Below are 24,874 nucleotides of genomic sequence, written 5' to 3' on the forward strand. Positions count from 1 at the left end.
TTCAAAGAGCCCCTGTTTCATAACAGTCTGGCTGGGTTCAACATTGGGCTGGGTCAGAGTCCAATGAAAGATCTAGCAGGAGCTTCCACACCCTCTCTGAGCTGATATCTTGTGCCCCTTTGAGCAGCTCCCACATGATTCATGCCCTTTCTTCCCCTCCAAAGCCCTGCTCAAAAGTAGTTCAAAATAGCCATTATCTTTCTCCGCATAGCCAAAGCCAGATTTAGCTAACGTGGATTAGCCAAATGTATAAGATGGCTGCCTGACCTTTGAAGCCAGTTCTGATATATCTGCAAAATCAGGAAACCGTAACAAACAAAAAAATGGTGCTATTCCAGGGATTTCAGAAATCAATGGGACATTTGGAATGTGATCACAGCAGTTTCAAATTCATAGAGTAAGAAAATATCCCTGTGGCCATATTCACCTTCAAATAGAGTAAGAAAATATCCCTGTGGCCATATTCACCTTCAATTTTGTGATGTCTGTAGATTAAATTTAAAATTGTTTCATTGCTATGAATTATTTTTTACAGCATGCTATGTATGCCAATACATAATATGACATATGAACCAAAAAATTGGAATACGTTTTAAAAAATCATTTGGAGGAGCGCCTGAATGGCTCAGTCAGTTAAGCGTCCACCTTCGGCTCAGGTCATGATCCCGGGGTCCTGGGATCAAGCCCCATGTGAGGCTCCCTGCTCAATGGGGAGCCTGCTTCTTCCTCTCCCTCTGCCTGCCGTTCTCCCTGCTTGTGCTCTCTCTCTCTGTCAAATAAGTAAATGAAATCTTAAAAAAAAATAAAAATCATTTGGAGAGAAACTGTGAAACTTTCCCTTTTCCCCAAACTGTATTGACCTCAAATTTACCTGAGCTCCAGAAAAATGCACCTGCTATTTTTTTCCCAGAAACTCAGAAGTCTAGCTCATTGAAACACTAAAACCATGTCTTATATTTCTGGAACCCCACCAGTCTGCCTGACCAGACCCTGGAAAGGCAGTTCAGTTTTTTCTAACTCTGCATTCAGGGGAAATAAGCACATTTACAGAGGTTAGGGCTTGGAATTAGGCAGGTGCCTCATACCCTTAACTACCCGCTCCTATTACACAGCCTTTCCTCACACCTGCCCTTGAACAGATCTCTGGCTACCCTGACCTTCAAGGCCCATGCATGCCCAGTATACCCCTTAAGCTGCCCTTGGACAGCAGGACCCTACAGGGCTATGGAAGAATGACCTATCCCCAATCATTGGCATTGCCTCAAGAGTAAGAGAAAGCCCACCCCCAAACCCCCGGTGGATCTGCTACCTGTTGGGGTCCCCAGCTCCTGCTGCAATCAAGCCTTCCAAGATACCCTGGTCAAGCTGCCCAGCCATGCCTTAGCAAGGCAGTCCATATTCCCCCAGCTCTGCTTTGAGCAGGAATATGCACATTGTGTAGATTAAGGCTTGGAATTGGGTAATGCTAGATATCCCCGATAGCTTTACTCTTATGGCCCAGCCTTGCGGGACATTGCGCTTTTCCCCATCCCTCACTACACTGACTTGTGCCACCAGGGCTTATGTGGTCCACCTCCATCAGTAGGCCTCTAGCTATGGAAGCCTATGGAGATCAGGCCAGTTGTAAAAGACCTGAATAACCTTTAGGATGGAGGGAGGCCACCATTCAAAAATTGTTTTGAGGTGGTAGCTTTAAACTGGCAACAGTCAGTCTCCTTGTAGACTCACCCTCTGCCGGAGTCCTGGGCATCTGCAGCAATCATGATCCCAGGTGGCCGGTTTGGACTAGCTGCCTGATGCGGTGCCTGCTGACGGGGTGTAGACTAAGCATGTGCAGCCGTACAGGGATCTGGAACAGGGCAAGTGTCCTGAGAGGCCTGATCACGAGAGTGGATTCTTGTGATTACAAGGCATCTCCCAAATTTGAAGCCCTAACCTATACAAATGTGCTCATTCCCCCTGAAAGCAGAGCTGGAGGAATTAGATGGTCTTGCTTAGGATTGATACAGTGAGCTGTCTGGAATATCCTCCAATAATAGATACTTGGGAGCCTTGGCTGCTGCAGAAGCCCAAACACCTGTGGAAAATAAGCCGAGGTGAAGCCTATTGCCCATTCCAGTGGCCACCTCAGAGCAATTTTCGTTGTTGGGCTACCGCCACCTCTGCGCCTACAGAGACGTTTGCAGACAGGTACTAGAGCTGCACAGGCCTGGAGAGAGCTTCGCCTACCCAAAGGCAGCTGATGGAACACATATGGTGCGTGCACAGGACATGCAGGTCAGGGGTGCTGGGGACCTGGCACAGGGCAAGTGTTGGGAAATGCTGGCTGATAGGAGCGAGCTCTAGGGGGTACAATACATCAACCCAATTAAAGATCAACCTTCTGTTATGGAAGATTCACCCCAAGGCAGAGCTGGAGGTTTTTCAACTCCCTTGACAGGGTGGGGCCAGGTGGCAGGCAGGACAGGGTATCCTCTATTACGAGATGTCTGGGAGTCTTTGTTTCTAGTGAAGCCCAGCACCCCAACAGGCAGCAGGTCTACATGGGGACTGAGGGTTGCCCATTAGCAGCTACCAGGTCAGAGCAATTATCGGAAGGCTCCCCGCACATCGCCGGAGGCTATACTGCTGGTGGCTATGCTGGTCGCTGGGGCCTGGCCAGAGTTCCATAGGCTTGAGGGCCAGGCCTGCTCAAGTCCGGCTTAGGGGTACATACTGCGCATGTGCAGGCAGCACAGCTCAGGCTGCAGGAGCACCTGACCAGGGTGAGCATCTGAAGGGGATGGGTTAGTGGAGCAGGCTCTTGGGATGACAAGGCAGATGCCGAATTCCGAGCCCTGACCTACACATTTGCACACATTCCCACTGAAGGCAGAGCTGGAGTATCTGAACGGTCTTGCGGGGGCCGGATCGTGCAGGCTGCTCAGGGTATCCTCCAAGAAGAGACACCTGCGAGTCTTGATGGCTGTAGAAGCCCGGGATCCCGACAGATATTAAGTCTGCTTGGGGACTGATGGTTGCTTTTTTTAGGGGCTGACTCAGACACGTTTTCAGGAAGGTGGGTGCCCTCTATCCTTGAGGCTATGCAGATGGTTGAAGAGGGGCCCTAGCTCCACAGGCTGCCCCAAGGTGGCTGATGGCATTCAGGCTGCACGTGTGCAGGTGGCAGAGCTGGAGGTACCAGGGACCTGAACAGGGCAAGTCGTGGGAGGGGCTGGGTCACAAAAACAGGTTATGGAAGTACCTGGCATCTGCCTAATTCCAAGCCTTAACGTGCACAAAAGCATACATTCCCACTGAAGGCAGAGCTGGAGGGATCTGTACTGCCTGGCGTTTCCTCCAAGAGCAGACACCTGGGAACCTTGACTGCCGAAGAAGCCCGGGACTTTATTAGGCAGCCAGTCCATGGGGACTGACCGTGGCCAGTTCAGAGGTGCCACCTCAGAAAGATTTTTCAGCTGGTGGGTTCCATCAAGGCTGGAGGAGATTCATGTGGTTGGCCTACCGCCCGATTTCCAGAGGCCTGGAGGGCCTTGGCAGCCAAAGGCTTGCTGCTAAGGTGAGGACCGGGCAATGTGGAGTGAGGCTTGGTCACAGGAGGGGGCTGTTTGGGGTACCCGGCATCTGCCTAATTGCAAACCTTGACATACGCAAATGCACATATTTCTGCTGAAGCTAGAGCTGGAGTAGATGGATGGGGCAGACTGGCTGACTGGGGTACCCTCCACTAAGAGACACCCTGGAGCCTTAATTACTAGGGAAGCCTGACCCCATGACTGCCATTCAGCTTGTTGGGTTCATGTTGGAGTTCCAGAGGCCTGGACTGTCCCCAGCAGCCCACGGGCAGCTGCCAGGGTGAAGACTGGGCATGTATGGGTTGCACAGGTCAGGGTAGCTAGATACCTGCACCAGGGCAATGTCTGGTCACAGGAGGGAGGTATTGGGGGTATAAGGTGTCAGCTTATAGTGCAAAACCCACATACCCATTGTGAACCTTTCTCCCAAAGGCCGAGTTAGCTGTTTTTGTTTTGGTTTTTTGGTTTTTTGTTTTTGAGAGAGGGAGAGAGAGAGAGCACACGCATGAGCCGGTGGGGGGGGGGAGGGGGAGGCAGAGGGAGAGGGAAAAGCAGACTCCCCTGCTGAGCGGGGAGCCGGATGTTGGGCTCCATCCAGGGACCCTGGGATCTTGCCCTGAGCCGAAGGCAGACGCTTAACTGACTGAGCCACCCAGGCACCTGGCTGGCCGTACAGGCTTTCCTCCATTTGGAGACACATCGGGGGCCTGGTTCCTAGAAAAGGTGGGACACCAGCAGGCAGTAAGTTCACATGTGGACCAACTGTTGTCCACTTGTGGTTTTCAGCTCAGAGTGATTTTTGGAAGGTGGGCTATGCAATGGTAACTATGCAAGTGGTTGGGGCCTGGCTGGAGTATCATAAACTTGAAAGGCTGGGTCTGCCCAAGGTTGACATATGGGATAGGTACTGCTGATGTGTGGGCTGTACAGGTTAGGGTAACCCAGGACCTGGAACAGGGCAAGTGTCGGGAGAGGCCAGGTCCCTGGGGAGGGATCTGGGGATTACAGGGCTTCTGCATAATTCTAAGACCTGGGTTGCGCGGGCTGGCTAGGGTAGCTTCCAAGAGGAGACACATGCGAGCCGTGATGGCTGCAGAAGCCTGGAACCCCGGGAAACAAGTACGCATGGGTGCTGGCTGTGGCCAGTTAAAAGAAGCCACCTTAGAAAGATTTTCATGGGTTCGGCTCTAAGGCCAATCAGGTGCTTGGGATCCCACTGGAATTCCACAGGCCTGGAGTGCCCCCTGCAGGCCAAGGTCCGCTAATCCAGGGCAGACTGCACATGCGCGAACCGTGAGGGTCGGAGCAGCCAGGCATTCGGAGCAGGGCAGTATCGGGACAGGCCAGGTAACAGGACGGGGGGGTTGCTGGGAGTACCTGGTGTTTGCCTAATTCCAAGACTTAACCTACGCAAATGTGTATGTTTCCCCTGAAGGCGGAGCTGGAGGAATGTGGACCGCCTTGCCAGGTTGGATTGCACCGGCTGGCAGGAACAGCCTGGGAGCTCGATTATTGCAGAAGCCCTGGACCCCAGCAGACGGTAAGCGCACTTGGGGACTGACTGTCACCCATTTGGCACCTCCCTCCATTTCGAGGCTATGCAGGTGGTTCAGGACGGGCACTAGCTTTATAGGTCTGAGGGCCACAGTGTCCGCATGTGACTGATGGAATCCTAATTGCACACGCATGGGACGGCCACGTCAGGTTGCCAAGGACCTGAAACAGGGCAAATGTTGGGAGAGGCTGCAACACAACAGTGGTTTTTGGAAGTGCCTGACCTCTGCCAAATTTCAAGCCTCAACCTGCACAAAGGTGCCAATTCATGCTGAGGGCGGAGCTGGAGGAACGGGGACCGCTTTTGGGAGCGGGGCAGGCTGCACTGCTGGAGACAATAGGAGATGCCTGGGGGCCCTGATTACTGGAGAAGCCCAGAGATCCCACCAGGCGGCCAGTCCAAATGGTCTGTTATCAGATTAGTGCTGCTGCCTCAGCATGATTATCTGGGGCTGGACTCTCTCCACCCTGGAGGCTCGCAGGCGCTTGGGGAACAGCCTGTGCTCCACAGGCCTGGAGGGCACCATCAGCCGAGGGCTGACTGACAGGGTGCTCAGAAGGCCCATGCTCGGGGCCACGCGGGTCAGCGTAGCCAGGGAACTGAATCAGGGCAAGCTACAGGACAGTCCGAGTCAAACAGCAAGCTATTAGGGATACGTGGCATCTGCATAATTTTGAGGCTTAACCTACACAAATGTTCATATTCCTGCTGAAAGCAAAGTTGGAGTAAGATGGAGGGGGCTGGCTGGTGGGGGTCCCCTCCAATAAGAGACACCTGGGAGCCTTGATTGCTGCTAAAGTCTGAAATACCAACACACAGTAAGCCTACGGGGGACTGACTGTTGCCCATTTTAGCAGCTGCCTCCAATCAATTTGGGGGGAATGGGCTCCTTTTACACTTGAGGCCATGCAGGTGGTAGGGAATAGGCCCCAGTTCCAGGGGCAGATAGCTGTGTTCACCCAAGGGTGACTTTTGGTGTATGTACTGTGCAGGTGTGGGCTGTGCAGGTCAGGGTAGCCAGGAGTTTATACTCAGAGAGACAGGGCGAGTGTATGGAGAGGCCAAATCACAGGTTGGGGCTAATAAGGGTACCTGGCATATGCGTAATTCCAAGGCTCAACCTACATAAAGATGGATATTTCTCCTGAGACTGATGTGGAGAAATCTGGACTGCCTTGCCAGCATGGGGCCGGGTGAGATGGCTGAGTACCCTCAGATAAGAGACACCTGGAGACTTTGATGGCTGAAGACCAGGACCTCATTAGAAAGGACCCCAGCCAGTCTAAATGGGGACTGACCATCACCAGCTTCAGCAGAAACCTCAGAAAGATTTTCAGGCAGTGGGCGGTCTCCACAGTGGAAGCTAGCAGTAGTTCAGGACTGGTCTGAGTTCCAAGGGCTTGTAGGCAGGGGTCTACCTGAGGCCGGCTTACGAGGTGTGTGCTATACATGTGTGGGACTCCCAGATCGGGGTCCTCCCAGCTGAGGATCCAGAACAGAGCAAGCATCTGGAGAAGCTGGGGCCCTGGAGCAGGCTCCTGGGGTTACGAGGCATCCGCCTTATTCCAAGCCCTAATCTATACAAATGAGCATATTCCCACAGACGGCAGAGCTGGAGGAAGATGGAGGGGATGGGCTGGCTGACCGGGGTACCCTCCAATAAGAGACCTCTGGGAGACTTGATTGTTGCTTAAGTCCAAAAGAGCAGCACACATGGGGACTGACTACTGTCACTTTATTTTTATTTTTTTATTTAAATTCAATTAGCCAACATAGAGTACATCATTAGTTTTTGGTGTAGTGTTCAATGATTTATTAGTTCCGTATAACACCCAGTGCTTATCACATCATACCACATGCTCTCCTTTTTGCCCCGCTTTAAAGCTGCTGCCTAAGAAAGATTTTTGATGGGAGTGGGAGGATGGGTTCCCTCCACCCAGATGCTGGTCGGGCGGTTGGATTCCGGCTGGAGTTCCACAGGCCTGGAGTGCACCCTGCAGCCCAAGACAGGCTGACAACTGTGCATGCATGCACAGACTTTGCAGATAGAGGTTGCCAGGGACCGTGTAGTTGCTGGAGAAACCCGGGACCCTGTTAGGCAACCAATCCAAACGGGGACAGTCTTTCACCAGTTTAAAGCTGCCTCCGATCTTCTGGGGGTGGACTGCTTCCACCCCGAGACCCCTGAGCTGGTTGAATTCAGGCCAGAGTTCCCCAGGCCTGGAGGGTCCCCTGCCGCCTAAGACCAGATGACAGAGTGAGTACTGCACATGTGTGGTCTGTGCAGGTTGGGGTAGCCATGGACCTGGAACAGGGCAAAGTTGGGTAAGCCTGGGTCACAGGAGGAGGCTTTTGGGCATACCTGGCATATTCCTAAACCCTAATTTACACATGATCTGTATTCCCCTTGAAGGCAGAGCTGGAACAATCTGGAATGCCTTACCAGTTGGATCGGGCAGGCTGGCTGAGGCAGCTTCCAGTTGGAGACACCTAAGAGCCTTGATGGCTACCGAAAGCTAGGACCCCAGCAAACAGTAAGTACACATGGGGACTGTCACCCATTTCTATGGCTGCCTCAGAACAAATTCTGGGAGGTAGGGTCCTTCCATCCTTGGGGCAATGCAGGAAATTGGGGATGAGCCCTAGCTCCACAGGCCTGGAGGGATCTGGCTAGCCAAGGGTGGTTGACCGGTGCAGGCAGCTCATGCCAGGAAGTGAGGGTCAGAGGAGCCAGGGACTTGGAACAGGGCAATGTCAGCAAGGCTGGGTCACAAGAACAGGCTATTGGAGGTCCCTGGCATGTGCCTAATTCCAAACTTTATGCTAAACAAATGCACCTATTCCCCATGAAGGCTGTTTTGTTTTGGGAGGCAAATAATGCTCAGAGACTAATTTTGTCTTTGCCAGCAATGTATTTCACAAGGGTTCCCTGTGCGAATTTCAGGAGCCAGTAGCCTACAAGAGAATGTCTTTTCAGTAGATACTAAGGAAATCACAGACTCCAAACAAACGTTAGATTAGTCACACAATTGTTCCAGGCAAGGAGAGATGAAAGGAATAAAGTCCAAATATAGCTGAGGTTATCTTTATAGGAGCTGGTCCTCAGGACAGACCGCTTAGCCAACCCGGAGCTGAAGTCTGGCTGCGGGCGCAGAAGGAAAAGTCTTGTGTTGCTAGAGCACGTTGCTAGGGAACCAGGACCTGGGGTGGATGGAGAATGTGATTTTTTGCAGGGATGCTGTATGGCTTTTGCCCCTGCCTGTGAAAGTCACATTGACGGAGGCAGGAACTAATTGCCCCCAAGGTCTTTAGGAGTCCTTTTAAATCAGCCAGGTGTAGCCTTGCCCAGACCAAACACTCTCACAGTCCTCACGGACTCTCAGTATTTACAGTCTACTGTCCCCTTGCCGGAGCTGCTGCTTCATGTTTTTAACGTGAGGCTCCGGGCAGCCCCTCAGCAGCCGAACTACTAAGTTCTTATGGGTGAGAACAGATGAGATGATGACACATCTGACACAACTTCACATAAAAGCAACAAAGCAACGTCACTTCTAGGAACAACTGTATTTTTGTCTTTGTCATAAGCAAGTGGTTTGAAATCCGGTCGAACCGATACACCACAGTCTACCGTGTGATTTCAAATCACTCACGTGCCAATTAATACTAAGGATCTCATGTCCTGTGCAAACCCAAATTCACAAAGATACCCATCTACCCTGTGATTCTACATCACCTACAATGTTAATCACAGCCATTTCCGGAGAGTACTTTTCCTTGGACAAACATTCTTTTACGCCGTAGTTTAATGACCGGTTTAACCAACTATATTCCTAATATCAATATAAGCATAACAAAGAACTCTTTAACATGGTACCATATTTAATCTCCAAACAACCAAAAGTCACGTTTCTTGAACCGCTCAGTTTAACGACCTTGACAAATATGTTTCCAAGTGAAGATCGTCTTTATAAAGCTCCAGAGGGTGCAAATTGCCCAGTACTGTCAAGCATGTGTTCAACTGCGGTAACATCAGCATTCAAGGCTGCCATTATGTCAGGGAATGCGTGTGTTCATTCTCTTTTTAATTCCTGCAAAGTTATTTTGATTTTGATTCATCTTCCAAATGTGCCTTGACTTAGGGTTCCTAATGTGTGATTTATATTTATTAGATCAATTTGAGGAAGTTCAGTGTGAAATATTTTTCTGGTTATTTTCATAGCTCTTGATCTTTTATTGACCTCAAAAAACATCTTTTTCCCTCTATTAACACATTCATTACTTGTATTTTTACTCATCACATCATGTTGTGTTCCGTATTTTCCCTTTGACTCCGTTAGGTTACAGTGAGTTTTGGCCTAGAGCGTGCTATCCTCGTTCAGGTTCCCATGTTATATACAACTGGTTGGGGAGGCATCAAAGCCATAGTCCTCGATCCTTGTACTTGTACTATAAGGTGTATCCAGAATAATAAAGGCATTTTTGTTCATTCCAGCAATATATCTTTAGGAACACGTTTTCCTTCTATCATAAGGGGGCTTTCTATGGCCAGTGCACTCCACTCTCTCTTTTGATATTGGGAAACTGCAAATGTGGGTAACCCAATGTCCTATTTCCTCCTTTAAACACCAATATTCTAATTTCACAGTTGCCCGAGGAATTAGAGCCATTAGGATGTGTGATATCTACTGGGCTGTTATCTCAGGCGACCAGTACTGCCTTGAGATTATAGCTGTCCTAAGACTACCCCACATATCAACCATTCCGAACTATAACTTTGACAATCAACAGAGAAACATGCTTTATGTTGTTTTTTAGTATTATATTTAGTGTTTTCTCCAGATGCTTAAGTTTCTATTGCTGTGTTTACTTTTGTGTGAAATTTATGTTTTGTAATATATTGTGAATATTTCCATCTGTGTACTCGATGATGACAAAGCTACCCTTGCGTGTGTGTTAAATTGAGATTGTTTGGTTTCAAAAATTGAAAATTTAATATGATTTGATGGATTTGGAATTGAGAAAAAAATGGCTTGCCATTGTTGCTCCAGTTAAACCTACCAGTCCAACAAGGAACTGTAAGGGTTTCCTTCCTTTGAGTGAATCTGTCTTTGGCATACATTGTAAATTGAGCATAAATGAAGTTGGGTAAAACTGAACACAATTAGGGTATCTGTATCTGGCTAGAAAGTCCTACATGTTAAATTTCACGGTATAGGCTACTCTTGTAGGGTATGACTGGGAGAGGTTTTATTAACATAGATTGCCATATTCTTAGGGTAGAAATCAGTGATGTGAGAAAGAAGCCTGATCTATACCACAAAGGATAATGATATATGCTATATGCTACGTTTCCTACATGTCCTCTGTATACCTTACAAGGTGTCCCTGTTCTGTTAAAGTCTGGACATAATATCCGCCGATCTATTATTCATATTGTTCATTCATATCTATTGTTTTCTAATAGGTATTCACCTATTGGACTAAACAGTGAAAATTGGGAGTGTAGTAATGTAGTAAATGATCAATTTTTTTTGCCTATTCTTATTTAAAGATATAATTGCCCATTCTGCGTATTCAGCAGCTGTTCTTTTACAATAAAATGCTAACACACACATCAGGAACTAAATCTGGGTTATTTTCAGAGTCTTCGTCATGTGTCCAATGTTGCACTCAATTCAGTAAGATTAAAGTACAAAATTCAGCACGAGTTGCCTTGGTATATGCTGAGTTATGATACCAAGAGCCAGTGAGTGGTTCAGACCAGTCTTCATTCTTGAAGTCAGTGTCTAATAGGAGTTGTTGTTCAAGATCCTTGTTGCTTCTTATGGAGATTAAAATGGAAGTTTCCATTGCTTCATCAGCTTCCCTAAATATTTAGTGTCTCTATTGACTGAAGCTTTCCCAGTGAGTAGATGGTGCTGACAGTGAAGGATGGGGTGGAGAAGTCGGGTTTGGTGACACTGGTGATGTCAATGAGTCCTCCATTGAAATGAGGTGACCAGCATAGTGATCCCTGGAGAAAGTAGTGGATATGGCAGACGGTGGGGTTGTACTGGACCGGAGGTGGCATTCCAGGTCAGAACACTGGCACAACTGCTATTGCTGGAGTTGTCAGAAGAGTATCGATAGCCGCAATGAGTACGGTAGCCAATAGTGAGCAAGAGGCAACGGAGTATGGCCAGCAGGCAGCATGCTGCCTTGACCTGCTTAATAATCTTGATAGGGTTAAAGATGCATAGTGGATTCCTGCCTGCAAAATAAGGTTAATATCCTAGACATTTTAAATTCTTTCTTATTGTTTTTGCCACTCAAGTATATCTGTCATTATTATGTCTGTTTTTGCCAACATTTCCCCAAGCGTAGTCACCCTGCATCATGCTAGGCTAAATATTAGGCATCTGGTGTTAATACAATAAAGATGGTGTTCTTTATGCCTGACATTTTTATAGAGGCATCATATTATCTTTAATTTGATGTAATATGTTTTTTTCTACAGTCATCCTGTAGGTTTTATTGGTGGCAAGTGCTATAATTTCTACAGTACTATATATATATATATATATATATATATATATATATCTCATTATGGTTTCTTTTAATGAATATTTTTCTTTCTAATTTAGATTCTGGGGTATTGTTAGTATTCTTATCTCTGTCGGTTCTTATAATATTAATTCAATAGGAGTTGTTCCATTCTTTCTGTATTTACGGTTTAGAGATCTTGCCACCTCCCAGATTGCTTTAGCCCAAGCTTTTATAACAGGATTAGCAAGTTTCTGCTTGAATAAGCCATTGCACTTTTCATTTGACCCAGATGTGGTTGGCTTGTAGGTTTAAGTGGTGGTTCCACATTATGCTTTGTTCCTTAGCCCATTCTTATATTTGCTTTCCTTTGAAGTGGGTGCCCTGATCTGATTCTATGATGGTTGAGATACCATAGCAAGCAATCCAGATTTCTAATGCTCTGATGGTGGATTTTTGATCATTTTTCCTGCAAAGATTAAGAGTAATCCTATTCCTGACTGTGTGTCTACAATGGTGTATGCATATAGTTGATTCTCTGATATAGGAAAGGGTTCTATATAATCATTTGTATAATCTGGAAGGGTCTGTCATCTTTGACCTTACATGGAGTATTCATTAGTGATCTCCAATCTTTAAACTTTCGGCAAGTCCCACACTTCTTAATTTGAAATTGGAGGTATTTGGTACATATATACGTGTTTCTTGACCATGTTCTAGTGCTTTTTGTGCCAACATGACCTGTTTGGTGATACGCACCCATGTGACGATCCAATCGGCATAACTTTGTGCCCAGGTTTTATGTTCCATTATCCTTCTTGTTTATGTATGTTTGTGTTTTGAATTGGTTTCCTTGTTAGTCATGAATCATTGTGATTTTTGTTTTAGGAATTTTAGCTTCTTTGTTTTTGTAGTGAGTTTATCTGGTCATTAAGTTTCATTACTCAGAGTTGTCTTTCTGATGTGCAGAGATGTGTGATGAACACGCAGGTATCAGCCAGTGCTATCTTCTGCCATATCTCCTTACTCCATATGCTCATATTTCCTATTTTCCAGTCACTTTCCTGCCATGTTCCTGACCAAAAAGCTATTCCATTAGCTATTGTCCATGAGTCTGAGAAAGATATACGTCATTCTGATTTTCCTTAACAGATTGTTCAATCGCCAATTTTATGACTATTAACTCGGCATATTGTGCTGATTTCCTCGAGCCTGATTCTGACAGGGTTGGACCATCATTAGTCCTCAAGGCCACTGCCTGCCAGCATTTTCCAGATGGTGTCATGGAGGCTGATCCATCCATTCATGAGGCATTGTTGAGTGCCATGGACCACCGCAGTCCCCATTGCCCAACTGCTGGAGATTGGATAGGCTCACCCCTCAGGAATTCTGGCACGTCCACTATTGGCATATTAGATTTTCTCAGTTCATACAGAAATTGACCCTCAATCCATTTGTCTTGGAAATATACCATTTCCATGTTAGAACTTTACGGTGAGGAGTAGTTTCTCTCTTTTTGTCACTGCCTTACCCACTCCAGTATAGGCTGTTGGAGTTTATTCGTTTATTTTCTGTTAGCGGCTTTGTATTTTGTAGGACTCATACAGTGCCCAGGTGAGCCTTTAATTGGTTCGTTTCTGTTCTTGGGCCACAGGAATTTCTTTTTTTTCTTCTTTCTTTTTAAAAAGATTTTATTTATTTGAGAGAGAGAGAGCATGAGCAGAGGGGGAGGGGCAGAGGGAGAAGGAGAAGCAGATTTCCCACTGAGCAGGGAGCCCGATGCAGGGCTCGATCCCAGGACCCTGAGATCATGACCTGAGACAAAGCAGATGTTCAACCAGCTGAGCCACCCAGGAGCCCTGGGGCAAAATACCATTGGGTAATATTTGGGGTCCTGTGGTGTTTTAGTCCACAGAGACCGTGTTGCAAACCTTTGTCAGCGTAGGTATCCTGGTTTATCTCTAGAGTCCTCATTAGTTGGTGCCAGTGAATTACAAGTTCTGACAGCATTTGTGAAATAAGTAAAGGCTGTCCCTTGAGTCTCTGGTCATCTAAATTCCTTACTCTTCCTAATTATTTTATAAATGTTTTTAATATGATCCTCATATGTGGTATGTGCTGTTTCCAATATCCAAACAGTCCTATCCGTTTCGGAGCTGCTGTTTTTCTGGTACGAATGGAATGCAGTCGAGCTTATCTGTGACTGGGTCTGGTATTTTTTGCCTTCAGAAGACCTAGAAATTTTATTGTAGTGTGGGGTCCTGGAATGTTACTTGGGTCAATTGTTCATTCTCTGAGGGTAAGGAATTCAATTAACTGTGTTGTGACTCTAGTCTGTTCTTCCAAGTTATCACCATAAATAAGTAGGTCATCAATACCGGAAATGCTGGTTTGTGTATGTGTTGGTTTTCTTGAAAGGCCTGGATGTTTTGTGTTAGAGTTGGGGGCTGTTACTGGGCTTTTGTGATATTTTTGTGGTAACCTAGTAAACTGATATTGTCTACCTTCCCATATAAGGGCAGTCATGGGTTGGCTCTCTTCATCAATTGGAATAGCAACAATATATCAGATAAGTCTATCACCATGTAGTAAGTTCATGATCCAGTGATGATATTGTGTATGACAGCACCTGAATCTGGGAGTACTCCCTCAATTTGGGGAGAGTATTTAACTTCCCATAATCTACTGTAAATCTATATGACTCACCTGACTTTAACAAGTCTAGATTGGATTATTAAGTGTTGAAATAGTAGGGGCATTAATTTGCTCCTTTAGGTGTTCTTGAATTTTTTTTTATTTGTATATGTCTTATTACATCTATTCCAAGAACATTTTCTAAATTGGGACCTTTAAAGCATTTAGCCTTAATGGGTAGTTGTTGGTTTAGAACCTCCTCCTTGGGCTTCCCAGGTGAAATCTAAAATTGGACCTTGTATGCAGAGGGCAGAGAGAGAGAAAGGAAAGAGGCAGCCCACTCAGGTTGGTCGTTGACAGTTTTAGTAAGCAAAGGAAATGTACATACAAGGCTTGTCTTAGGCAATAGCAAGGTGAAGGAAACCCCCTTACCTGCTGCCAAATCAAAGTTTACCTAGAAGTCTTCACTGGGTTCAGTCATATATACTGTGCGGGTGTTCTCGATACCACATCACTATCTCAAGGCTATGTCCTTGGAGAAGCCTGTAGGAGCTGGAAAGGCAAGTAGAATACACATTCCAAAGACAGGGATGGGGGTGAAGAGCCTCTGAGTGCCTGGGTCCAGTTCATGGGTCGATTGGCAATCACATCTTTTTGATGACCTTCCCAAACAGTGGTCTATTGTCAATTGTTAGGAATCTATATACTCATGTGCCTGGGTTAATTTTACTCTTAATCCTTCAACTAATCCCTTTTAATTGTTAAAATTTTCTAAATTAGTTGGATATCCTTGCACTATTGTTACTTGGGACGCTGTATGTGATAATATAGTGGTAGATGTTGAATTTTTTTGAAAAAAAATTTTTTTTTAAGATTTTATTTATTTATTTGAGAGAAAGAGAGCATGCTCAAGGGCAGAAGGAGAGAGAGAGAGGGAGAAGCAGACTCCCAGCTGAGCAGACAGCCCGATGCAGGGCTCCATCCTGGGATCATGAACTGAGCCAAAGGTTAGACGCTTATCATCTAACTGCGCCACCCGAAATGTATTAATTTTTAAATTTTGTTTTATTTTTATTTTTTTAAATTGAAATATAGTTGACATACAATGTTACATTAGTTTTAGGTGTACAAAATAATGATTTGACAACTCTATATGTCATGTCATGCTCAGCACAAATGTAGCTACCATCTGTCACCATACAATGCTACTGCAATACCAGTGACTATATTCCCTGTGCTGTACCTTTTATCCCCGTGACTTATTCATTCCATAACTAGTAGTCTGTACCTCCCAGTCCCCTTCACCCATTTTGTATATCCCACGACCCCCTCCCCTCTGGCAACTATCAGTTTGTTCTCTGTATTTATGGGTTTTTCTGCTTTTGTTTGTTTGGTTTTTAGATTCCACATGTAAGTGAAATCACCCAGTATTTGTCTTTTCTGAATTACTTCACCTAGCATAATACTCCCTAGGTCCATGCATGTTGTCAAAAAAGGCAAGATCTTACTGCTTTTTTTATAGCCGAGTAATATTGTTATATATATAGTCACATCTTTATCCATTGATGGACACTTAGATTGTTTCCATGTCTTTGCTTTGTAAATAATGTTGCAATAAACATAGGGATGCAGGTATCTTTTTGAATTAATGTTTTATGTGGAATACTCAGTAGTGGAATTCTGGATCATATGTTGTTTTTTTTTCCAGACGTTTTTGTTTGAACATAGACTTTCATTTCTCTGAAATAAATGTCCAAGAGTTCAGTTGTTAGGTCATATGGAAAATGCATGTTTATTTTTTATTTATTTTTAAAGTTTAAGTGTAGTTCACACATATTATATTAGTTTCAGTTGTACATGATTCAGACAATTTATACTTACTGTGTTCACTCCAAGTGTAGCAACTGTCTGTCCTGTTACATCACTATTACAGTATCATTGACTATATTCCTTATGCTGCCTTTTATTCCCCTGACTTATTCATCCCATAACTGAGTGCATTTATATTTTCAAATTAGTGGGTTTTGTTTTGTTTTCACAGTCTTGTGGTCTTTTATTATTATTATTATTATTATTATTATTATTATTATTATTATTATTATTATTTTTACACTTACCATGCCACGAATGCATAGGGAATGGGTTCCAGCAGCTCAGGCTCCTTTCCATTGGTTCTCACAATGTGTGTCCATACTGTTTCTCCAGTAGTTGCACCAATTCACATTCCCACCAACAGTGCATGAGAGTTCCTTTTTTCTCCACATCCTCTCAAATACCTGCTGTTTCTTGTTTTTTGTTTTTGTTTTAGCCATTCTAACAGGTATAAGCCATTCTAATAAGGCGATATCTTATTGTGGTTTTCATTTGCATTTCCCTGATGATTAGTGATATTAAGCATCTTTTCATGTGTCTGTTAGCTACCTGTATGTCGTCTTTGGAGAAATATCTGTTCATAACTTCTGTCCGTTTTTAATTAGATTATTCGATCACTGGCATTGAGTTGTATAAGTTCTTTATATATTTTGGATATAAATCCCTTATCAAATATATCATGTGCAAATATCTTCTCCCATTCAATAGGCTGTCTTTTTTGTTTCCTTGATGATTTCTTGGCTGTGCAAAACCTTTTTATTTTGATACAGTCCCCAATAGTTTATTTTTACTTTTGTTTCCTTTGCCTCAGGAGACATATCTAGAAAAATGTTGCTATGGCTGATGTCAGAGAAATTACTGCCTGTGTTCTTTTCTAGGACTTTTATGGTTTCAGTTCTCACATTTAGGTGTTTAATCCATTTTGAGTGTATTTTGGTGTATGGTGTAGGAAAGTAGTCCAGTTCATTCTTTTGCATGAAGCTGTCCAGTTTCCCCAGGACCATTTATTGAAGAGACTGTCTTTTCCCCATTGTATAGTCTTTTTTTTTTTTTTTTAAGATTTTATTTATTTATTTGACAGAGAGAGAGACAGCCAGTGAGAGAGGGAACACAAGCAGGGGGAGTGAGAGAGGAAGAAGCAGGTTCCCAGTGGAGCAGGGAGCCCAATGTGGGGCTCGATCCCAAAACTCTGGGATCATGCCCTGAGCCGAAGGCAGACGCTTAATGACTGAGCCACCCAGGCGCCCCTCCCCATTGTATATTCTTGCCTCCTTTGTTATAGATCAATTGACCATATAAATGGTTTCTGAGCAGAAACCAAGAGGTGGATACTTAACTGACTGAGCCACCCAGGCACCCCAAAAATGCTGTTGGTATTTTAATGGGGACTGCATCAAATCTGTAGATTGCTCTGGGTAATATGGACATTTTAACAATATTAATTCTTCAAACCCATGAGCATGAAATGTCTTTCCATTTCTTTATGTCATCTTTGATTTCTTTCATCAGTGTTTTGTAGTTTTTGGAGTACAGATCTTTTACTTCTTTGGTTAAGTTTATTCCCAGATATTTTACTATTTTTGGCACAATTATAAATATTGTTTTTAATTTCTCTTTCTGTGACCTTGTTGTTACTGTATAGAAAAACTACCAATTTCTGGGTATTTAATTTTGTATTCTACTTTACTGAATTTATTATTTCTTTTAAAGATTTTATTTATTTTTATTATTAGAGAGAGAGAGAGAGCGTGAGAGCATGAGCAGAGTGAAGGGCAGAGGGAAAAGCAGACTCCCTGCGGACCAGGGAGCCCGATGTGGGACTCCATCCTGGAACTCCGGGATCACGATCTGAGCCAAAGGCAGATGCTTAACCAACTGAGCCATTCAGGTGCCCTTGTTTATTATTTCTAATAGTTTTTTGATAGTCTTTAAAATTTTCTATTTATAGATCATGTTGCCTGTGAAGAATGACAGTTTAACTACTTCTTTACCAGTATGGATGCCTCTTATTTCTTTTTCTTGTCTGATTGTTGTGGCTAGGGCTTCTCGTACTATGTTGAATAAAAGTGGCAGGAGTAGACATCCTTGTCTTGTTCCTGATCTTAGAGGGAAAGCTCTTAGTCCATTATCATTGAGAATGTTGTTAGCTCTGGGTTTTTCATATATGGCCTTTATTATATTGAGGTATGTTCCCTCTAACCCCATTTTGTTGACAATTTTTATTTTATTTTATTTTTTGAAGGTTTTTTTTAAATTTAGATTCAATTAATAGACATATAATATATTATTGGTTTCAGGGGTACAGAGCTATGATTCGTCAGTCTTATATAATACCCAGTGCTCATTATATCACATGCTCTCCTTAATGTCCATCACCCAGTTACCCCGTCCCTCTAACCCCTTTCCCTCCAGCAACCCTCAGTTTGTTTCCTATGATTAAGAGTCTCTTATGGTTTGTTTCCCTTTCTGATTTCATCTTGTTTTATTTTGTTGACAGTTTTTAATCATGAATGGCTGTTGAATCTTGTCAGATGTTTTCTCCACAACTATTGAGATGATCATAGGATTTTCATCCTTTTTGTTGATGCATATCCTTCTATCACATTGATTGTATACAAACATTGAATCATCCTTGCATCCCCAGAACAAATCCCACCTGATGATGGTGAATGATCTTTTCAATGTGTTGTTGTATGCAGTTTGGTAATATTTTCTTGAGAATTTTTGCATTTATGTTCATGAGGGATTTTGGTCTATAGTGCTTTTTTTCCCCCCTCTGTGTGAGTGTCTTTGTCTGGTTTTGGTATTAGGGTAATCCTGGCCTCATAGAATGTATTTGGAAGCTCTCCTTCCTCACCTATTTTTTTGAATAGTTTGAGGAGACAAGGTGTTAACTGTTCATTAAATGTCTAGTAGAACTCCTCTGTGAATCTGTCTGGTCCTGGACTTTTACTTTTTGATAGTTTTTTGATTACTAGTTCAGTTTCATTACTTGTAATTGGTCTGTTCAGATTTTCTATTTCTTCCTGGTTCCATTTTGGAAGATTGTATTTCTAGGAATTTATTTCTTTCTTTTAGCTTTCTAGCTTGTTGGCATATTTTTTTGTAGTATTCTCTTACAATCCTTTGTATTTCTGTGGTGTCACTTGTTACATCTCTTCTTTCATCTCTGATTTTATTTGTTGGTCTTTTCTCTTTTTTCTTGATGAGTCTGGCTAAGGGTTTTTCAACTGTGTTTATGTTTTCAAAGAACCAGCTCTTGGTTTCATTGATTTCTCTCTCTTTTTTTAGTCTCTATGATAATTTATTTCTTCTCTGATCTTTATTATTTACTTTTTTCTATTCACTTTGGGCTTTGTTCTTCTTTTTCTATTTCCTTTAGGTATAAGATTAAATTGTTTATCTGAGCTTTTTCTTGTTTCTTGAGGTAGGACTGTATTGCTATATACCTCCCTCTAAGAATTGCTTTAGCTGTGTTGGACCATTGTTTTCATTTTCATTTTTCTGCATGTATTTTTTTCAGTTTCTTCTTTGATTGCTTAATTGACCCATTGGTTGTTTAGTAACATGTTGTTAAGTGTTCACGTGTTTGTGTTTCTCCAGTTTTTTCTTGTGCCTTATTTCTAGTTTCATAATGTTGTGGTTGGAAAAGTGTTGTTTTGTGGTGATAAACTCCTTTATCTTTTGTTTGGAAAACTCTTTATCTCTCCTTCACATCTTGAGGATAACCTTGCTAAGTATTCTTTTTTTTTTTTTTTTTTAAGATTTTATTTATTTATTTGACAGAGAGAGACAGCCAGCCAGTGAGAGAGGCAACACAAGCAGGGGGAGTGGGAGAGGAAGAAGCAGGGTCCCAGAGGAGAAGCCTGATGTGGGGCTTGATCCCAGAATGCTGGGATCATGCCCTGAGCCGAAGGCAGATGCTTAATGACTGCACCACCCAGGTGCCCCCTAAATAGAGTATACTTGGTTGTAAGTTTTTTCCATTCAGCACTTTGAATATATTATGCCATTTCCTTCTGATTTACAAAGTTTGTGCCAAAAAAATCAGCTGATAGTCTTATAGGTTTTCCCCTGTAGGTAACTTTTTTTTTTTCTCCTCTCTTGCTACATTTAAGATTCTCTCTTTAACTTTTGACATTTTCATTATTATGTGCTGTGTGTGGTGTGGAACTCCTATGGTTGCTCTTGTTTGAGACTCTCTGATTCTTGAAATTGGATATCAAGTTTTCAGTTACTATTTCTTTAATTAAATTTTCTACACTTTCTTCTCTCTTCTGCTTCTGGGATCCCTATAATGTGAGTGTCTATTTGATGCTGTCCAAGAAATCTCTTAATCTATCCTCATTGTTTAAAATTATTTTCTCTCTTGTTCAGCTTATGTGCTTTCCATTACCATCTTCCAGATTACTGATACATTCTTCTAAATTCTCTAACCTACTGTCAATTCTCTGTAGCATTTTTTTTTTTATTTCAGTTATTCTATTCTTTGGCTCTCATTGGTTCTTTTAGATATTTTCTATCTCTTTATTGAAGGTCTCACTTAGTTCTTCCATTATTTCTTCTTTTCCAGTGAATATCTTTATAATCATTACTTTAAAGTCTTTATCAGACATATTGGCTTATTTCTCTTTTTTAATTTGAATTATTTAAATTCAATTTAGTTAACATATACTATATTATTAGTTTCAGGGTAGAATTTAGTGATTCATCAGTTGCATGTAACACCCAGTGCTCATTACATCAAGTGCCCTCCTTAAGGCCCATCACCCAGGTACCCCATTCCCCCACCCACCTCCCCTCCAGTAACCCTCAGTTTGTTCCCTATAGTTAAGATTGTTTCTTATGGTTTGCTTCCCTCTCTGTTTTTATCTTATTTTTCCTTCTGTTCCCCTATGTTCATCTTTTTGTTTTTTAAACTTCATATATGAATGAAATCATATGGTTTTTATCTTTCTCTGACTGACTTATTTCACTTAGCAGAATACCCTCCAGTTCTAACCATATGGTTGCCAGTGGCAAGTTGCAAACAACATTCTGAGAGCAGACATCCCTGTCATGTTCCTGACCTTAGGGAAAAGGCTCTCTGTTTTTCCCCATTGAGAATGATATTCACTGTGAGTCTTTTGTATATGGCCTTTATGATGTTGAGGTATGTTCCCTCTAATCCCACATTGTGGAAGGTTTTTATCAAGAAAGGATGCTGTATTTTGTCAAATGTTTTTTCTGCATCTATTGAGAGGATCATATGGTTCTTATCCTTTCTTTTATTAATGTGGTGTGCCACGTTAATTTATTTGCAGATGTTGAACCACTCCTGCACCTCAGGAGTAAATCCCACTTGGTCGTGGTGAATAATCCTTTTAATGTGTTGTTTGATCCTATTAGCTAGTACCTTAGTGAGAATTTTTTCATCCATGTTCATCAGGGATATTGGTCTGTAGTTCTCCTTTTTAGTGGGGTCTTTGTCCAGTTTTGGGATCAAGGTAATGCTGGCTTCATAGAATGAGTTTGGAAGTTTTCTTTCCATTTCTATTTTTTGGAATGGTTTCAGAAGAATAGGTATTGATTCTTCTTTAAATGATTGATAGATTTCCCCTGGGAAGCTATCTGGCCCTGGACTCTCTTTTGTTGGGAGATTTTTGATTAGTGATTCAATTTCTTTGCTGGTTATGGGTCTGTTCAGGATTTCTATTTCTTCCTGCTTCAGTTTTGGTTGTTTATATGTTTCTAGGAATGCATCCGTTTCTTCCAGGTTGCCTAATTTGTTGGCATATAATTGCTCATAATATTCTCTTATAATTGTATTTCTTTGATCTTATAACTGTATTTCCTCTTTCACTCATGATTGTATTTATTTGGGTCCTTTCTCTTTCCTTTTTGATGAGTCCAGCTAGGGGTTTATCAATCTTGTTAATTCTTTCAAAGAACTAGCTCCTAGTTTTATTGATCTGTTCTTTTTTTTTTTTTAATTTTCATATCATTGATTTCTACTCTAATCTTTATTATTTATCTTTTCCTGCTGGATTTAGGCTTTGTTTGCTCTTTTTCCAGCTCCTTTAGGTGTAAGGTTAGGCTGTGTATTTGAGGTTCCTCTTGCTCTTGAGGAAGGCCTGTATTGTTATATACTTCCCTCCTAGGACCACCTTTGCTACATTCCAAAAGTTTTGAACTGTCATGTTTTCATTTTCATTTGTTTCCATGTATTTTTTTTTTATTCTTTAACTTCCTTGTTGACCCATTCTTTAGTAGGATGTTCTTTAACCTCCATGTATTTGTGGTTCTTCCAAATTTTTTCTTGTGGTTGACTTCAAGTTTCATAGCATTGTGGTCTGAAAATACGCATGGTATGATCTCAGTCTTTTTGTATTGGTTAAGTCCTGATTTGTGACCCAGTATGTGATCTATTCTAGAGAATGTTCCATATACTCTTGAAAAGAACGTGTGTTCTGCTGCTTTAGGATGAAATTCTCTGAATATACCTGTTAAGTCCATCTGATCCAATGTGTCATTCAAAATCCTTGTTTCCTTGTGATCTTCTGCTTAGATCTGTCCATTTTTGTGAGTGGGGTGTTAAAGTCCCCTATTATTGTATTATTATCAATGAGTTTAAGTTACTTATTAACTGATTTATATATTTGGCTGCTCCCAAGTTAGGGGCATAAATATTTGCTGTTGTTAGATCTTCTTGTTGGATAGACTCCTTTATTATGATACAGTGTCCTTATTTATCTCTTAATACAGTCCTTGATTTAAAGTCTAATTTGTCTGATATAAGGATGGCTACTCCAGCTTTCTTTTGATGCCCATTAACACGATAACTGGTTCTCCACCACCTCACTTTCAATGTGGAGGTGTCTTTGGGTCTAAAATGAGCCTCTTTTTTTTTTTAAAATATTTTATTTATTTGACAGAGAGACAGCCAGCAAGAGAGGGAACACAAGCAGGGGGAGTGGGAGAGGAAGAAGCAGACTCATAGCAGAGGAGCCTGATGTGGGACTCGATCCCAGAACGCCAGGACCACGCCCTGAGCCGAAGGCAGACGCTTAATGACTGAGCCACCCAGGCACCCCTAAAATGAGTCTCTTGTAAGTAGCATTTCAATGGGGCTTGTTTTTTATCCATTCTGATACCCTATGTCTTTTGATTGGAGTATTTAGTCCTTTACATTCAGAGTAATTATTGAAAGTTATGAATTTAGTGCCATTCTATTACCTGTAAAGTCATGTTCCTATAGATGGTCTCCATTCCTTTCTGATCTTTGTTACTTTTGGTCTCTCTTTCCACTCAAAGGGTTCCCTTTTATATTTCTTGCAGGGCTGGTTTACTGTACATGAATTCTTTTAGTTTTTGTTTGTCTTGGAAAGTCTTTATCTCTTTCTATTCTGAATGACAGTCTTGCTGGATAAAGTATTCTTGACTGCATATTTTTCCCATTTAGCACATTGAATGTGTCATGCCCATCCTTTCTGGCCTGCCAGGTCTCTGTGAACAGGTCTGCTGCCAGCCTTATGTGTCTACCCTTATAGATTAAGGACCTCTTGTCCTGAGCTGCTTTCAGGATTTTCTCCTTATCTTTGTAATTTGCAAGTTTCACTCTAATATCCTGAGGTATTGACCTATTTCTGTTGATTCTGAAGAGAGTTCTCTGTACCTCTTGGACTTGACTGCCTATTTCCTTTCCCAGATTAGAGAAGTTCTCAGCTATAATTCATTCAAATAAAACTTCTGCCCCCTTTTCCTGCTCTTCATGTTCTGGGACTCTGATAATATGGATACTATTTCACCTTATGGAATCACTGAGTTCCTTAAGTCTACCTTTGTGATCTGATAGTTTTCTTTCCCTCTTCTTTTCAGCTTCCTTATTTTCCAGAATTTTATCTTCCCTTCCACTGATTTGCTCTCTGTTACATTCATCATTATTTTTATGGCCTCCACTTGGGACTGCATCTTGGTTATAGCATATTTAATCATGGCCTGACTAGATTTTAGTTCTCTTATCTCTACTGTAAGAGATTCTCTAGTGTCTTCTGTGCTTTTTTTAAGCCCAGCTAGTATCTTTATAATCATTGTTTTATTTATTTATTTATTTTTAAAGATTTTATTTATTTATTTGAGAAAGAGCTTGAAAGAGAGAGCACAAGCAGGGGGAAGTGTAGAGGGAGAAGCAGACTCCCCGCCACGCAGGAAGCCCAATGTGGGACTTGATCTCAGGACCCTGGGATCATGACCTGAGCCATCCAGGCACCCCTAATCATTGTTTTAAATTCTAGTTCAGACATCTTACTTATATCCATATTAGTTAAATCCCTGAGTGAGTACTACCACCTGTTCTTTCTTCCGGGATGAATTTCTCCATCTCATCATTTTGTCCAGAAAAGAAAAGAAGAATGAAAATGAAAACAACAACAATAAAAACAGCTAGATCCTGAATGTGTTTTGGTCTGCTTGTTAAACTAGATCCTGGGGTGCCTTGACGGCTAAGTTGGTGAATCATCTGCCTTCAGCTAAGGTCGTGATCCTAGAGTCCTGGGATTGAGTCCTACATAGCCCTGCATTGGGCTCCTTGCTCAATGGGGAGCCTGCTTCTCCCTTTCCCTCTGCCTGCCACTCCCCCACTTGTGCACTCTCTCTCACTATCTCTCACTCTCCCTATGTCAAATAAATAAATAAAATCTTATTAAAAAAAAAACTAGATCCCCAAATAAGAAAAAAA

The 24,874-nt window shown here is 42.5% G+C and overlaps 1 protein-coding gene across 5 annotated transcripts in view; it reads left to right on the forward strand.

Annotated features, from left to right (window-relative positions):
* The window catches only part of CFHR5 (complement factor H related 5), a 136,657-nt gene that overhangs the window by 2,515 nt on the left and 109,268 nt on the right, over positions 1-24,874 (forward strand). For 3 of the 5 annotated variants that reach the window (XM_034666965.1, XM_019799710.2, XM_034666969.1), the window contains exons 1-3: positions 4,853-4,922; positions 5,011-5,115; positions 7,544-7,664. The gene's annotated coding sequence lies outside the window, so the exon portion shown is untranslated. Of the gene's footprint in view, positions 1-4,852; positions 4,923-5,010; positions 5,116-7,543; positions 7,665-24,874 lie in introns of those variants that run through there. The other 2 variants (XM_034666967.1, XM_034666966.1) reach the window with 2 other exon arrangements.

This window comes from Ailuropoda melanoleuca, chromosome 8, assembly GCF_002007445.2.
Source record: "Ailuropoda melanoleuca isolate Jingjing chromosome 8, ASM200744v2, whole genome shotgun sequence".
Classification (NCBI taxonomy): Eukaryota; Metazoa; Chordata; class Mammalia; order Carnivora; family Ursidae; genus Ailuropoda; species Ailuropoda melanoleuca.